Source organism: Rana temporaria, chromosome 2, assembly GCF_905171775.1.
Source record: "Rana temporaria chromosome 2, aRanTem1.1, whole genome shotgun sequence".
NCBI lineage: Eukaryota > Metazoa > Chordata > Amphibia > Anura > Ranidae > Rana > Rana temporaria.
This window is the reverse complement of record NC_053490.1, coordinates 218,224,679-218,242,568: the sequence shown is the minus strand read 5'-3', so window position 1 is coordinate 218,242,568 and position 17,890 is coordinate 218,224,679. Positions and strand designations below refer to the sequence as shown.

Genomic DNA, 17,890 nt, shown 5'->3' with positions numbered 1-17,890 from the left:
CTGCTATTGTGTGAAGATGTCCTGTGTTTACACTTATAATGTGTATTGTATAGCAGGTGAGCGAGGAGACGTGATGTCTACCCTGAAAGGTCATATCTACGAGTCGCCTAGTCTGGGTAAATGATTAGTTAATTAGCTCATGTTAATTTATGTTCTGGTTACCTCCTCTTTAAACTGTATAGAAGGTTGTATTCTTGGTTCTATTAAACACTCCATGTTCAGCAGACAAACAAGTCCCGTCTCGTTGTGTGCGCTTGAGAGCAGCTGGAATATCTGATATCTATATCTAGACTGATAGGAAGCGGTATATGACGGAAGCACTCAAGCGGAGTGTGGGAAGATCCGTTACAGTAATAAAAGTAATCCAAATTATAATTTTATTTTTTTAAAGGACAGTATAAAAAATAAGATTTTTCTTTTTTTTTTAAATCGTCCCATACATCTTGCGCAGAAGCAAACCGATACGTAAGCTGCGCACACATATAAAAATGGTGTTCAGATCACACATGCGACAGCCGATTAGTTGGCCTGCATACAGAATGCATTATATGTTTACATATCAGAAAATACAGCTCAGTACACCGTCCATACATGTCAGTAAGTGCCTGAGAACTTATTAAAGGAGGCTCCCGGATTCCGATAAGCTCCTCTCCCACAGACCCCGACAACCAACGGCCAGGGTTGTCGGGAAGAGGCCCTGTCCTCATCAAAATGGGGACAGGTTCTTTGGGGTGGGGGGGCCACAGCGCGCCCCCCTGCCCCAAAGCACCTACCCCCCGCCCCCCATGTTGAGGGCATGCGGCCTGGCACGATTAAGGAGGAGGGGGCGCTCGCTCATCCCCACCCCTTTCCTGACTGGCCGGGCTGCTGCTCGGATACGGGTCTGGCATGCGTTTTGGGGTAAACCCCACACCGTTTTTTCGACGTACGGGGGTTCTCCTTAAAATTCATAGCAGACCCAAGGGCCTGGTATGCTCCTGTAGGGGGAATCCATGCTGTTTTTTTATTTGAAATTTGGCGTGGAGTTCCCCCTCAAGATTAATACCAAACACGGTGCTTGGTATTGGCAGGGATCCAAGTCGGATCCCCGTTCAATATCGTGCCGCGGCCAAATGCAACTGTAGCTAAAAGCACTGTACAAATGCAGCGAATCGCTGTGCCTGGAGTCTTGAATTCCAGCAAAACATAAACATGCTTTTAGCTGCGGCAAAACAGCCGTCCGTGTGAAAGGGGCCTAATAGTATACAAAGTATCGCTCTCTCTCTGTCTGTTATTCCCAGAGTGGATTAGAGATTTTGCTCCCTAATTATATAGTTGGTTATTTACATCTGCATACAGATATTTAAAAATAAATTTCCTTTTATTTGAGACTTTACATATTTAGTAAATTATACACCACACTTCAAATTATTCATCAATATCTAAAAAATAATTATTTTATCCACATTTTGCCTTAACCACTTAACCCCCTGACCATATTGCTGGTCAAAGACCAGAGCACTTTTTGCGATTCGGGACTGCGACGCTTTAACTGACAATTGCGCGGTCGTGCGACGTGGCTCCCAAACAAAATTTGGCGTCCTTTTTTTCCCACAAATAGAGCTTTCTTTTGGTGGTATTTGATCACCTCTGCGATTTTTATTTTTTGCGCTGTAAACAAAAATAGAGCGAAAATTTTGAAAAAAATGAATATTTTTTACTTTTTGCTGTAATAAATATCCCCCAAAAAAATATAAAAAAAATTTTTTTTCCTCAGTTTAGGCCGATACGTATTCTTCTACATATTTTTCGTGAAAAAAAAAAAAAATCGCAATAAGTATTTATTGATTGGTTTGCGCAAAAGTTATAGCGTTTACAAAATAGGGGGTATTTTTATGGCATTTTTATTAATATATTTTTTTTACTAGTAATGGCGGCGATCAGCGATTTTTTTTCGGTACTGCGACATTATGGCGGACACTTTTGACACATTTTTGGGACCATTGGCATTTTTATGGCGATCAGTGCTATAAAAATGCATTGGATTACTATAAAAATGCCACTGGCAGTGAAGGGGTTAACACTAGGGGGCGGGGAAGGGGTTAAGTATGCCTGGGTGTGTTCTTACTGTGGGGGGGGGGGTGGCCTCACTAGGGGAAACACTGATCCTCGGTTCATACATTGTATGAACAGAAGATCAGCATTTCCCCTGCTGACAGGACCGAGAGCTGTGTGTTTACACACACACAGCTCCCGGTCCCCGCTCTGTAACGAGCAATCGCGGGTGCCCGGCGGCGATCGAGCCCGCCGGGCACACGCACGGGAGTCGGGGGCGAGCGCGCGCGCCTCCGGCGGCGTGCACGCGCCCCTAGTGGTCGCTCGAAGAGCGGACGTATAGCTACGGGCTCTCGCCCAGGAGAGCCGACCTGCCGCCGTATAATGACGGTGGCTGATCGGCTAGTGGTTAAACAATCTTATGTAACTAAGGGGGGGGGGTCGAATACATGGGTCGAATTTCGAAAATCTTATCCAAGAATTTTCACACCATTAGTGGGCTGCACAACAGCCGATTTTCGTGCGGCCATTGAATTTTAATAATCGGACATGTTGAATATTTTTTGAAAAACTAACGATTTTCTAATCAACGATGGTGGAATTGTGCGAGAAATGTAAATCGAAAAAGAAATGCGCATATGCAAGAAAAGAAAAATTCCCAGAAACAAAAAGAAGATCCCCAGACACAAAAATTATTTTCTGTTGGAACATGAGGTGAAATTTAAGGTTTGATTTGTTGGTCGAATTTCGAAATCAATGGTGGCACCATTGGATCACAAAACGCACAAATTTTCTGATTTTCAAAATGAAATTCTTTGGAAATTCGACCATGTATGGCCTTACAGGTTGTAACTTTAAGCTTCATGTACACGGGACGTTTTTACAACCTCTCCTGAATGATTTAACTTGACAGACAATAAGCCACATTTAAAATGTCTGTAGTTTGCCTAAGATTGAAAGCTACTTAAGTAGGCTTACTAAACTTTTTTTCCCCCAGACAATGAATGAATGGACCGATTATGGGTATGACTAACTTTCATGACGCAGACATTTGACAGGCTGCACGCAGTGGCCTGAAGGCTGCACTGTCCCTTCTGAGCGCACCAAAATGCCGGGAGGGATACACTGTCCCATGCGCAAGGGCCTAACAGATGCAGCACTTTTTGAATCCAGGTTGTCTTGACTGGCCCTTACGGAATACTTTTTTCAGACCTTTCTGTATACTTTTCCTTTTACTAGCTTCCTACGCTTTAAGGAGGTGGATAGATGTCTAAGGGCCCTTTCACACGGGCGGATCAGTAATGATCCGCTCCGTGTGTCCGCAAAGCTCAGTGGGGATCCTCCGTAAAATCCCCGCTGAGCTGGCAGCTGACAGGGCGGTCCCCGCACACTGTGCAGGGACCGCCTTGTGTTTCCTCCGCTCTCCCCTATGGGGGATCGGACGAACACTGACCGTATGTCCGTGTTCATCCGATCCGATAGACGGAAGAAAAATAGGATTTCTTCCGTCTGCAAATGCGGATCTTTGCGGAGGCGGACAAATTATGGGTGTCAGTGGATGTTCATCCGCTGACACCCGTAATCACATAGGGACCCATGTATGTCCCGTTTTCATCTGCAAAAGGACAGATGAAAATGCGGACATATGGTCCGTACGTGTGAAAAGGCCCTAATAATTCTTTATTTCTGAGGATTTCCCACTTAGTATCCATGCTGCCAGATGTAATCACTGAAAATGCGGGTTTGAGACTTGAAGCTGGGATAGAAGGTCTGGGCCTGTAAGAAAGCATAATCAGAGGTTCCTCTTCTAGGTTGTGCTACAGATCAACTAAAAGAAAATGGCCACCTATGCATGGTCAATCATGGCCAACAGATCACAAGGATTACTGTGCACATAAAACTCCTAAGGGTTCATGCACACCGGACATTATAAAAAATGTCAGTAGCATAAGCTGTAGAAGGAATTTTGCAGCATTTTTGCAGTAGTGTTTTACAAAAACTATGCTCGCACAAAAGCTTTTGGCTCAAAAAACGCTAATAAAACACAGAATAGCTGTGTTTTTTTAGCATTTAAGCGTTTTTACTAGTGCTGTCAAACAATTAAAAATTTTAATCGCAATTAATCGCATTAATGTCATAGTTAACTCACGATTAATCTATCTAATTTATGACGAATTTCCCCACAAATATCGCACAATTCTGCAAGTGATTATAATTTATGATCGCTGTTTTCTAGCTGATCTAAAACCATTTTTGACATAAAGAGACACTTTTGGACAATCTACAGTTTTCAGGCAGAAAGAACAGTTTTTATTTTATAAAAGTACATGTAGGACACTGGGCAGACCACTAGGGACAAGGGGGGTGTGTATTTTTTACATACAGTACTGTAATCTATAAGATTACAGTATACTGTGTGTATTGTGTTTGTTTACTTTTTTGAATTTGGCGCCGTTCTCCGCTCCCGTGCGTCGTAACGTCGCAGGGAGCGGAGATCGGCGGCACACAGACACTGTGAATCGAGCGAGGAGGACCCGCCAAGCGAGGAGGACCCGCTCGATCACACAGCGGGGTGGCATTGCCGATCACACAGCGGGGTGGCATCGCTGGATCCAGGGACAAGGTGAGTAACTTGCCTGTGAATCCAGCGAGAAGGTAAGCCGCGCCGCTGCACACTCTGCACGTCCACCCCGAGCGCTCCCGCGTTAATCGCGCAACAAAAATATTGACGGCGTTAACATGGGTTTGCGTTAACGCCGTTAATATCGCGTTTAACGCACAGCCCTAGTTTTTACAGATGAAAAACTCCTCTCAAAGCCGACTAGTTCTGGGTGTTTTTCCAGCCAGAAAACGTCCCTGCCAAAAAACACTGATAACAGCCTATAGGTGTGCATGGACACATAGGACAACATGCTGGGGAGTTTATTGGCTGCAGAAAAAAACAAAAAAAAAACGCTTGAAGCTAAAATAAACAGCTGTAAAAACATCCAGTGTGCATGAGGCCTCAAAACAAACCTTTCATGGCAAAGGCCACGTGGGTAGGCTTACTTTTTCTACCCCATGTGACAGAGCAAATGTTTCATACACAGCAATCACAAAATAAGTAGCCTTCAAAACTCAATACTGCCAAATCCCATTATACTGTAGTACTAAATGAAAGAATCTGTGGTTTCCAACAACTTCTCACATTACTTGTATAAATGTTTATAATAATAAACTTTATTTTATATAGCGCCTTGAAAAAAGCAGCTTCTTCTCAAAGTGCTTAAATGTTTGACAAACTTACAGGTTTAAAATACAAATTGGTGATTGGCGCACACGCATATACTACAAAATACTTAGTAAATGGAAACAATGAAGATGCGTTTTGTTAAAGGAATTCTATGGTCACAGCATACACTTTCACTTTACAACATCAGCATTGTGACTTTGTGAGTTCTGCCCATTTTCTGCCCATCTTTTTCCACAGCTTCCAAAATTTACAGCAAGCTTTGCAACTTTTCTTGAGGCAGTTCTCTCCAAACTGTGGCCCGGGGGCTAGATGAGGCTCTTTGCTTGCCTTTAGCTTCCCCGTGAGGCACTCTTCCTCCCACTGACACCAACAATGGGGTATAATTCCTGCTACTGACATCTACAATGGGACACCAATCCTCCCCACCGACATCAACAATGGTACACTAAAGGGGCACTTATTTCTCCCACTGCATGGCAAAGATGCATGGTTTACTCCCATTGCCGCCAGGACAATTTCTACTCCCAATGGCACTCAGCCCTGAAGCACAGTAAACTGGCCTTTTGTTTAGAAAGTTTGGAGATCCCTACTCAGAGGTTGACTTTCAATTCCTAAGGATTATGTATCCCATGGTACCTTGCTGTCTGCAAGCAGCGACTGCTATACTGACTACCTACTGAAAATCCTCCTGTCAGCACCTCTATAGTTCAGAAGGCAGGCTCTGTGAAATGTGTGACACAGCAGTACGCGGACACAGGGCACAGTGAAGGCGTGTCATAGAATTCAAGGTACTAAATGTGTGGGGATCAGCACAAAGTTTACAAACTTCAAGATCTTTCAGATTAACAGGAGTAGGCTAGAAATAAATTAAATAAAGCTTGAAAATTAATACAAGATTTTTAGATTTCGACCATAGATGCACTTTAACCACTTAAGACCTGGACCAAAATGCAGGTAAAGAACCCGGACAGTTTTTGCGATTCGGCACTGCTTCGATTTAACTGACAATTGCGCGGTCGTGTGACGTGGCTCCCAAACACAATTGGCGTCCTTTTTTTCCCAAAAATAGAGCTTTCTTTTGGTGGTATTTGATCACCTCTGCGGTTTTTATATTTTGCGCTATAAACAAAAATAGAGCGACAATTTTGAAAAAAAAAAACAATATTTTTTCCTTTTTGCTATAATAAATATCCCCCAAAAATATATATAAAAAAACAAATAAGCGTTTATCGATTGGTTTGCGCAAAATTTATAGTGTTTACAAAATAGGGGATAGTTTTATTGCATTTTTATTCAAATAAAAATGTTTTACTACTTATGGCGGCGATCAGCGATTTTTTTCTTGACCGCGACATTATGGCGGACACATCGGACAATTTTGACACATTTTTGGGACAATTGTCATTTTCACTGCAAAAAATGCTATACAAATGCATTGTTTACTGTGAAAATGACAATTGCAGTTTGGGAGTTAACCACTAGGGGGCGCTGAAGGGGTTAAGTGTGACCTCATATGTGTGTCTTACTGTAGGGGGCGGGGCTGGACGTGTGACATCATTAATCGTGTTTCCCTATATCAGGGAACACACGATTAATGACAGTGCCACAGTGAAGAACGGGGAAGCTCTGTTTACACACAGCTCTCCTCGTTCTTCAGCTCCAAGGACCGATCGCGGGACTCCAGCAGCGATCAGGTCCGAGGGTCCCGCGGTCACGGAGCTTCGGTCCGGGTCCCGGGCGCGCGCCCCCGCGACCCACGGCTGGGCACTTAAAGAGGACGTACAGGTACGTGCTTGTGCCCAGCCATGCCATTCTGCTGACGTATATGTGCAGGAGGCGGTCCTTAAGTGGTTAAGGAATCATGCACACTGGGCATCAAAAACACTGCTTTTACAGGCATTTTGGTGGTGAGAAAAAGCTGAACACAACTAAACTTCTGGTAGGCAAGTTTAGCACTTGAGCATTCATTCATTCCAAAGAACTAAAATTCTGGCCGATTAAATTAATGCCCTAACGCATTTGAAAAACACTGCTTTAGGCACAGTTTTTAATCGGTTTGTTCCTCCCCTTGAACAAAGGTGTCCAGGGGAGAAAAACAAAAAACAAACTCCTGTGTGCATGAGGACATGAGGAATAAACATGCACATTTAAAACTTTTAGGGCTAGTTTGCACTGCAATCTCTAAGTTCAGTATGCAGTAACGCATGTGTGCTTAGATGAATTTGTAATGTGTTTGCAGTATGGTTTAGTTTTTATTTATTTACCAAGCTGCATGTACATGCATTTGCAAATGTTTACATGCATAAAGATGCAGCCTGCTGTATTTTTTCTTTTTTTTTTTTTTAACTAGGCTTACTGAAATAAAATCAATTTTCTTTCATATGCGTTCATTCTGCATTTAACCACTTCAATACCAGGCACTTCCTGCCCAAACCAATTTTCAGCGCTGTCACTTTTTAAATGACAATTGAGTGGTCATGCTAAACTGTACCCAAACAAAATTGTGTTTCCACAAATAGAGCTTTCTTTTGGTGGTATTTAATAATCTCTGCATTTTTTATTTATTTATTTTCAAAAAAGAAAGACTGAAAATTTTGTAAAAAAGTATGTTTTCTCCTTCACTGATGGGCACTAATAAGGCGGCACAGACAATGGTCATTGATACTGATGGCACTGGCACACATTAATGGGTACTGATTGGCAGCTGCCTGGGCACTGATTGGCATAACCTGGTAGTCTAGGGTGGCATACCTGTTGGGGTTCATTTGTGGGCATCCCTGGTGGTCCTGGGCAAGCATCCACGTTGGGCTTAGCTGATAAACAATCAGCACAGACCCCCCCCCCCTATCAGGAGAGCAGCCGATCGGCTCTCCTCAACTCGCGTCTCTTCCGGTTTACATCGCAATCAGCTGTGATTGGACACAGCTGATCACGTGGTGCCTCCGGCTGGGTTCACACTACTACACTACTTTCATCCTACTTTGCTCTGTGTTCAATGTTTCCCTATGAGAGCGTCTTGTAGCGTCCTACACAAGGCGGTCCGACTTTGAAAATGCTCCCTGTACTACTTTTGGTCCTACATTGATCCTACTTCAGCCCATTGAATATCATTGAAGTCGGACCAAAGTAGTATCCTGTTCATGAAAGTAGGATGGATGTAGGACCAATGTAGGACCAATGTAGGACCAATGTAGCAGAGCAAAGTAGGATGAAAGTAGTGTAGTAGTGTGAACCCAGCCTCCAGCAGAGGCCAACACTACAAAAATACACACCTGCATGCGCTGAAAGATTTCCAACATTCCCATTTGAACATTAGATCAACTTCTCTTGAACGCCAATAGATTGATTGAAATTAAGTCCAGTCCTTGCTGAACAAAAGGATTTTCAATACATCTATCGCCAGCAAAAAAATCATGGCTAACAGATTACAATGGTTAATGTGCAGGTAAAAAAAAAAAAACGCATAGAAAGAAATGATATACCGAATATATTCACACACACGTTTTGCCTTGCCTGGCTGTACTTCTATGGATCCCAGGACTGCAATTCGTTTTGCACTGCTGTGACCCTTTTTTAGCAGACTTCAGTCTGCTCTTTGCGGACATCACCGATGTCAGTCCAAGCACTGCGTCATCCCAACAATGGGAGTCTGGATCCACCAGGTGCCTGAACTGACAACTGTTCAGCCTTTCAGTGAACAACTAAGAGCCTGAGACGGCCGATCCCCACCCCTCCACAGCTCAGCACTCCAGTGAGTGAGGAAGGAGTAGAGAAGAGAGCTGTGACTGACAGTCTGCAGCTCTCTGCTCACAAAGCTCTGAAAACCGAGCGATCGGGGGTTTTCAATCACTCTGTTCTCAGTGAAGAGGCCCCCGGGGGACAGATGCAGCATTGGACCCATGCTGCATTAACACAAGTATTAACCTGCAAAAAAAAGTTTTCCCTTAAATGAATGGCTTTACCCATATTAATTGAATTTTTTGCACTGGAAACTGCAAAGCAATTCAACAATCAGTGCATGGCACACAATGCACAAGCTCTTGTGGACTATTCCTCCAACATCGGGCTGGAGCATTGATGTCACTGTACTTGTGCTCCACTGATTATGGAGTCCCTCTGCTGCGGTGGAACTTGTAGTCTTTCATTCACAGGGTTCTGTGAATGAAAGACTACAAGTCTTTGAATGGATGGAGTGGCTGTATGAGTGGGGACATGCACAGCTGCACAAGACAAACTACAGGATGCTGTGGGGAGAAGAACCCTGCAATTTGGAGAAGTGTGTGTGTATTTTTTGGGGGTACAGGGAGTGTGACCATGTTACAACCCAAACATGGGTGTAGTGTGAAACTTGGTGAGAAAGGTGTATATAGTTAACTTTTTTTTTTCACAAGAAAGTATATAGTTCACTTTAAACGATTGCTTAGACCAGTGGTCGGCAAACTCACGGACCACTAAACTCACCATTCTAAATACTACGGAATTGGAATTCCAATATGAAATTTACAGTCTGAACCAAGTTCACAGGAGCCAGAACTACAGAGGAGGCATCGGGTATCAATGTGCACTGACAGCATTAACTGTCAGCGCGCACTGAGAACGCTGGAAACATTGGGCATCTGCCACAATGTTGATTTGCAGCAGAGCCCCTGGGGACCACCAAACTTTTCTCGTTGACCATCATTGGTCCATGGAAAGAGGGAGGGACTTTAGCTTGGCACCCATCACACACCTCCATTCTCAGCTGTGGAACACCAGTACCCTGATGCTCCTCCTGCGCATGGAGAGGGATGACCAGTGAGGAACAGCGACTTTGTAAGACAGATAGCAAATAAGGTAACTATTTAACCATATACCTTCTTTACTTCACTTAAAGAGCAGTTTACCCATGCAATGAGCAGGGGAAGCAGCTTTCTTAGCAAGCCATATGCTATGGGGGCACTTATGTGGGTCCGTTCCTGAGCTGGGCTGTGTGCATCCATAAACACACAAAGCACTGGTAAGCCATGCCCGCGCACCTTTCTCAAAAGAGTTTGACTGACAGAAGCAGGACCCTATGCCTCCTGCTGCCCTCAATGTTTCCTGTAAGACCAGGAAAAACAGGAGGGTGGTGCTGCTGCCAGGATAGCGCCTGATTGGTGAGAAGAGTCAGGTAAATGTTTATTGAAGGAGAGGAAACAGTTGGTGCAGAAAATGCGTTATAGTAAAAAACAATCTGAGTTCAGAACCACTTTCATTCATTCTCAGCAGATGTCAAACTTGTACACTGAGTTTCACATGCAGTTAACTGCCCAGTGTAGTCAGGTAGGAAAAATGGCTCCTGTTGCCATCAATCTGTCCAATGAGGAGAGAGACAGCAGCTGGAGCCACTGCACTTGTGCACATCATTGGATCGGATCTGGCTGAGGTTAAGAAAAAGGGGGGGTCTTCCTGTCCCACTTCCTCCTTCCGCCCAGGGACCGATTCGGCGATTGGTCATATCGACTTAGGCTGCCCCGCCCTGTAGGCGATCTCTTGGGACACGCGACAGGTCCTAAGCGATCGCCCGTCCACTCCTAGAGCGCAACGCCGCTCACGCATGCGCAGTGAGCGCCCGGCCGTGAAGCCGAAAGCTGTCATGGCCGGGTGCTCACAGTCTGAATGGAGGCACCGGCGGAGGGGGGAAGGAGCGACGGTCTGGGTGGGCGGGCGCGCCGCTGGACAGTGGAGCAGGCAAGTGTCTGTTTATTAAAAGCCAGCAGATACACTTTTTGTAGCTGCTGACTTTTAATAAACATAAAAAAAGACTGGAACTCCACTTTAAGGTGTTAACCCTTGAGGGTTTATAACCCCCTTTAAAGGGTTTGTAAACCCTCGTGTTTTTTCACCTTAATGTATCCTATGTATTAAGGTGAAAAAAAAAAACACCCATCAGTCACTGCCCCAACCTCCCGTTTTACTTACCCGAGCCCTGAATTTCCCTCTGCGGGGGAGGCGCTGTCCCTCTCTCCATGGGGTTCCGGCTCTTGATTGGATAGAATGATAGCAGCGCAGCTATTGGCTCCCGCGGCTGTCAGTCAAATCCAATGATGCGGGCGCCGGGGTCTATGGACGCAAATGCTGGACTTGAGAGCAGGCGCGCAAGGTAAAGCCCCCCGGGACATCGCTTCTCCTAGGGGGTTATCTTATGCAGGGAGGAGCCACCAAGGGACCACAGAAGTCGGTGTTCGGGCCACTGCACAGTGGAGGGAATTATGATATGTTTGTTATTTTTAAAGCGGGAGCTCATCCGAAAAAAAAATGTTAACATTAGATTGAGCCTAATTAAGGGGAGCAGAAACGGGTATTTTTTTTTTTTTAAATCAATGCCGTACTTCCCGTTTTAGAGATAGATCATACCCGGAAGCGGCGGGAGAACATCTTCGGGACTGGGCGTTCCTATTTGATTGACAGCCTTCTGACGGTCGCATACAGCGCGTCACCAGTTGCCGAAAGAAGCCGAACGTCGGTACGGCGCCTGCGCACCGACGTTCGGCTACTTTCGGAAAATCGTGACGCGCTGTATGCGAAGGTCGGAAGGCTGTCAATCAAAAAGGAACGCCCAGTCCCGCAGCCCATACCCGGAAGCGGCGGGAGAACATCTATCTCGAAAACGGTAAGTACGGCATTGATTTAAAAAAAAAAATACCCCTTTCTGCTCCCCTTAAATAGCCTCAATCTAATGTTAAAGAATTATTTTTTGGGTGAACTTCCACTTTAAAGAAAAAACGTAGCTTTACATCCCTTTTGACTATGTTTTTTTTCTGAAAGGTCAATGGCTGCTTTTATCTAGCGGTCATACTGATCCAATGGCTTCCTTTCTGAACTACAACCCCAGTATCCATACTCATCAGTGACTCAGAGGGCACAAAGTTCTAGTCATCCAGCAATGGCAGCTTGACAGATCCAGAGATCAGGAAGTGACACATAGAGCCCAGCAGTCAGAGAAGGCATTTGATCCCCATGATCCTGCTCTAGGGAAGATGTCTTTGACATGCCTTGATGATGATCTGCAGGCAGATACACTCCGACTAATAAAACCTCTCACTAGTTTGTATTTAATGCTTAGCAACCCTATAAAAACAAAAGACAAAGAATGGCAGGTATTCAGCATGTCAACAAAGGAATGTCTCTCCAGGATCACAGCAGATCAGAGTCAGGCAGTAGAGGAGATAGATGAGGAGAGGAGATAGATGAGCAGAGGAGAGGAGCAGAGGAGAGGAGCAGAGCACACCGAGCATCCTCCTGCTCACACCTGCCCACCACACTGCCAAGGACCAGAGAGGACCCAGAAAAGTTCGGCGGAGTTAGTAGAGTGGCAGCAGCAGGCAGGGATCAATGACACCATGTCACACGAGGACAGCCCGGGGGGGACCATGACAGGAAGAGAACCCCCCGGGGGAGGAGATGAAGGGAGGACAGTCCGGGAACAGGGAGGGGGGTGGATAACAAAGGAACACCAATAGGGATGTTGGGGGGTCCCCGCTCACACAGGGACTGGCCTGGAGAAACATCTGGAACGACATTTAACACTCACCTCACAGCTGCACTCCGAGCCGCCGCGCTTTGTGTCTCCCCGGTACACAGGCCTGGGTTCCTTCTCTCACTCTTCCCGTCGGTCCCTGCCCACTTTTCTCCTCACTCTCGGCTTGCGCTCCCTGCCCTCCTCTTCTTCAGCAAGCTCTCTCTCCGGCCAACCGACACAGCGCGTTCACCGGCTGTCACCTCCCGCCTGCGCGTGCACACTCATTAGCGCGCTCCCGCGTCCTCCTCCGAAGCCGTCACCTGACAAGCGGTACTCCTTCGGGACTCCGTGCGTCACGTGACCCGCCGCCAGTCCAGCGCGCCGTGCTCCGCTCTCCTCACTGGCAGCTCTAAATAATAAGGCATTGTATGCTGGGGCCTGTGCAAGGAGGACATGAGCGTGCTGAGGAGAGAAGGCACACTTTTTACACACAACTCTTCTCCTAACAATAGAAAAGAGGGATGATAACTCAGTACAGATTACCACACAGTCCAAAAAATGGAGGCTTGTTATAAAAAAAAAGAATGGAAAAGTTCCCAGAAAACAATGCCTGCAATTCTAGTAATCAAAAAACAAAGCTAAATAATGGAGAAGCGCTGTAAAAATGTCTGCCTGTCATGTGTGGTGACTCCAGCATACAGATACCGCTTGTCAGGAAGAAGATCCCATTGCCACGGTTACTTTCCAGCAAAGGAAAGATATAAATGAGGAAGTCTGTAGAGTAGAGATGAGCTGTGGCGTCCTTTAAACCAGTGGCAGCTGGTGCTCACATTTTTTTGGGGGGCGCAAACAAACGAAAACAAAACAAAACATCAATTGCAGCCTCACTGTGCCCATCAAACGCAGCTACTGTGGTCATCAATTGCCACCACTGTGCCCATCAAACGCAGCCCTGTGCCCATCAATTGCCACCACTGTGCCCATCAAACGCAGCCACTGTGCCCATCAATTGTCGCCACTGCCCATCAATTGTCGCCACTGTGCCCATCAAACGCAGCCCTGTGCCCATCAATTTCCACCACTGTGCCCATCAAACGCAGCCACTGTGCCCATCAATTGTCGCCACTGTGCCCATCAATTGTTGCCACTGTGCCCATCAAACGCAGCCACTGTGCCCATCAATTGTCGCCACTGTGCCAGCAATTGTCGCCACTGTGCCATGCCACCAATTGTCGCCACTGTGCCATGCCATCAATTGTCACCACTGTGCCATGCCATCAATTGTCGCCACTGTGCCCATCAATTGCCACCAGTTTGCCCCCTCAAAACCCCCCGTCGCCCGGCACTTACCTTTCTCGGGTCAGCGATCCTCCCTCGATGTCTTCTCCCAAGTCCTGCCCTCGATGTCGCTTCAGCTAATCAGGTAACCAGACCCGGTGAACCTGATTGGTTGAAACTTGTGTCAGTGTTAACCAGGGAAAGCACAGCATGTGTGTCCCCTGGTTAACTATTTGGAAGCCGATTAGAGCCAACAGGCTGTAATTGGAAAGCCTATCGGAGCCGTTGGCTCTGATCTGGATTTCACCCTCAACACTCTACAGAAACTGCTCTCCTAAAACTCACAAACAATCTACCAATGGCTAAAACCAATGGGCAGTATTCTGTACTCCTACTCCTGGACTGGGGCGTCGTTAGGGCGGGGCTCGGTGGGCTGGAGCCCCGAATGGTACCCCGAAAAGCCCCGAGTCTCGGCCGTTTAGTTTAACATTATTAGCCCCGAATCGGCGGGTCCCCTTAAAAACTGTCAACTGCAGTCATTTAGTCAAGCTCACTGTCTGTGCCGTGCGAGACGAGTGCGACGCGTCACACATCCATCGACATCACAGTCCCGCCCGCGATCCCAGGATTGGCCAGTGAGATGTCCATCATAGGCGCGCTGTGCTGTTATGATGGACATCACAGTGGACAAATCCGCAGCCGGGACGTGATGACACATCACGCATGGCCGGACCGATAGGCGCTGCCTGCAAGCTCAGAAGGCGGCAATGCCGCCCGGCGCGCCATGATGCGGCTCTCCTCCTCGGCTCCTGACAGCGCTGCCTGCACCCCACATCCCAGCTCGCCTCATCGCTGATCGGCTCTCTTTTCCTCCTCGGCTCCCGAACCTCCTCGAGTCCTGGCTGCATCTGTACCACGAGGTAGGTCACCCAGTGATTGTGTATGTAGGTCAGTGTAGTGAGGTCAGAGGTCAGTGTAGTGAGGTCAGTGTAGTGAGGTCAGTGGTCAGTGTAGTCTGGTCTCAGTGGTCAGTGTAGTCTGGTCTCAGTGGTCAGTGTAGTCTGGTCTCAGTGGTCAGTGTAGTCTGGTCTCAGTGGTCAGTGTAGTCTGGTCTCAGTGGTCAGTGGAGTCTGGTCAGTGGAGTCTGGTCGTGTTAGTGTATGCAGGTTATGTCAGTGTGTACTGACACACACACACTCACTCACTTAGGTCAGGGTATGTGTCAGGTAGGTCACCCTGCGCCGCGCCACTCCACCGACCGCGCTACAACACCCCACCCCCATGTGGCGGCTTGGCTTCGGGCTGAAGCCCCTGGTCTTTTTGCCACCTAGCAACGCCCCTGCTCCTGGAGATTTTTTGCTGCCTTTGACACAGTGGACCACAACCTCAAAAACCTTCAGCATCACATACAATTCTACCCCCTGCTCTCCTCTTCCTTTCTCCGATACAGTTCCCCAAGGTTCTGTTCTTGAACCTCTCCTATTCTCGATCTACACTTTCTCCTCGTGTCAGTTAATAGCCTCCCATAGCTTCCAACACTTGACTATGCTGATGACACCCAAATCAATCTCTCTACCCCTCAGCACACTCCATCAGTCTCCACATGCACCACTAATTTACTAATAGACATATCAGTAAAAACACCACTTCCTCAAACTCAATCTATGACCTGCTCATAAAAGTTTCTCCTCCACGGGCCCTTCCCATGACTTCTCTGTCAAGATGGAAAAGCTATAAACCTGCTCCTGCATGCTAAGGTGCTAGGTGTAACCTGGACTCTGAATTATCTTTTGGCCCACATCCAATTGCTGTCCAAAGCTTGCTGCCTCAACCTCCGCAACATCTCCAAAATATGCCCCTTCCTAAACAATGACATCACAAAGCTTCAATTGCTTCTAACTCACTTCCTGGTCATTTTTATTCTCGACTACTGCAACTCCCTCATTGGATTACCTTTACATAGGCTATCCCCCCTTCAGTCCATCATGAATGCTGCTGCCAGACTCATAAACCTTACCAACTGCTTACCAATTGCACAGTGTCTGCTACCCCTCTTTGCCGGTCCCTCCACTGGCCCCTGCTACCCATCAAATTAAATTCAACAACTTACAAAGCCATTCACCACTCATCCCCCAGCTACATCACTAACCTAGTCTCAAAATACTAACCTAATCGTTCTCTTCATTCCTCCCAAGAACTTTTGCTCTCTATCTCCCTTGACACCTTTTCCCACACCTCCATTACTTCTACAGAGCCTCTCCTATCCTGTGGAACTCCCTACCCCAATCTGTCCAACTATCATTTACTCTGTCCACGTTTAGACAATCCCTGAAAACCCTTCTCTCCAGAGAGTCTTATCCTGCCCCCACCTAACAATTGTACTTTTCTTTTCTCCATCAGCTCATCCCCCAAAGGTATTGCCTTTTTATCTGTTGACCCTCCCTCTTAGATTGTAAGCTCTAATGACCAGAGCCCTCTGATTTCCACTGTATTAAATGATATTGTATTTGTACTGTATGCCCTTATGCTGTAAAGTGCTGCATAAACTCTTGGCACTATATAAATCCTGTAATAAATAAATAATAATGTTCCCACTACAGACTGCTGAGGTCCAAAGGCCACATATCATATTGTCATATAAAAAAGGGCGGTAGGTTGGGTACAAAGGCTCTAGTCACTAGCATTGAAATCACTTTTATTATTTGCTAATATAGCCAGTAGATCTATTATTTCTCCACTTTCTGTAACAGAATGACAATACTGTGTATTCTGCAGTGAAATCATCACAATGTTGTCAGCCTATTGAGGGTATAGTCTTGCTAAGTTAGGTCATTTTTACAATAAAACTGTACATGTAGTTACCAGTACATTGAGAAACACTGCTCAGGTTTTGAAAAAGAAGCTTATTTCCAATGTCATATATGTAAGCTGTGCACATTCTCTCCTAAGTCTGTCTAAAAATTTCCTAGGTAGGCAAAAACCCAATTTCCCCACCCTACCTCTGCCTTGTTCACAACTTTATATATGCAGTGTGCGCTCTCTTCCTTTGTTGCGGCAGAGGGAGAGAGCACACTGCGCATGCACTGGTATTGAATAAGCCAGAGCGTTGATTACTGTGAACCTGGGGGGGCACTCCCAATGTCTGGAGTATTCTGCCATCTAGGCAGCATGGGGGTCAGGGTTTGGACAGGTTTGGGAGAGGTAATGCAAAGCCTACAGGTACACTGCATCTGGGGAGTGTCCCTGGCAATAGAACGGGATGCTAACATGACCTGAGTTATGAATATTTATATTATTATTATTATTATACAGGATTTATATAGTGCCAACACTTTATATCTGCCTGACCAACCACTTGGAAGTGTATTGAAAGGGGTGCATGCTGGGAGAGGGTATAAATGTTCAGGAATGGCAGCATTCCCCCAGACTCCTGCTTGTGTGAGGGACACAGTTGTATGTCTGAACATTTTGGGACTGCTAGCTGGAGAGGGTAGCCATGTGTCCAGGATTGAGTCCCGTGATTGAGGTCTAGAGTGCTGAGCAAGGAGGTTGAAGCACCATGGAGGATCTCCAGCCTAAGTGGGGTACCAGAGAATCAGGTTGGAAGCATGGTTAACAACTGAAGTATGGTCATCTCTCCCCAAGGGATTCTATAGCTGGACCACCCAGTATTTTGCAGCCACAAGTCCGATTTAAAAAATCCCAGGTTGGCTTCAAGGATTTTTACCTGTGATGGCTGTGTGCACTTTTTGTCCCTCTTCTGAAGTCTGCTGCATCTTTTGGGTGTCCTGTGCCCTAACCCCCCCCCTCTCCCAGGCATTAATAAACTCCATATTTGCTCTAAAAAGTGACTGGTGCCCATCTAC

The 17,890-nt window shown here is 46.3% G+C and overlaps 1 protein-coding gene across 3 annotated transcripts in view; it reads right to left on the bottom strand.

Moving 5' to 3' along the window:
• The window catches only part of NCK2 (NCK adaptor protein 2), an 89,277-nt gene extending 76,154 nt beyond the window's left edge, over nt 1–13,123 (bottom strand). For 2 of the 3 annotated variants that reach the window (XM_040336447.1, XM_040336448.1), the window contains exon 1: nt 12,819–13,119. The gene's annotated coding sequence lies outside the window, so the exon portion shown is untranslated. Of the gene's footprint in view, nt 1–12,818 lie in introns of all 3 variants that reach the window. The other variant, XM_040336450.1, reaches the window with a different exon arrangement.
• Between the last annotated feature and the right edge of the window lie 4,767 nt (nt 13,124–17,890).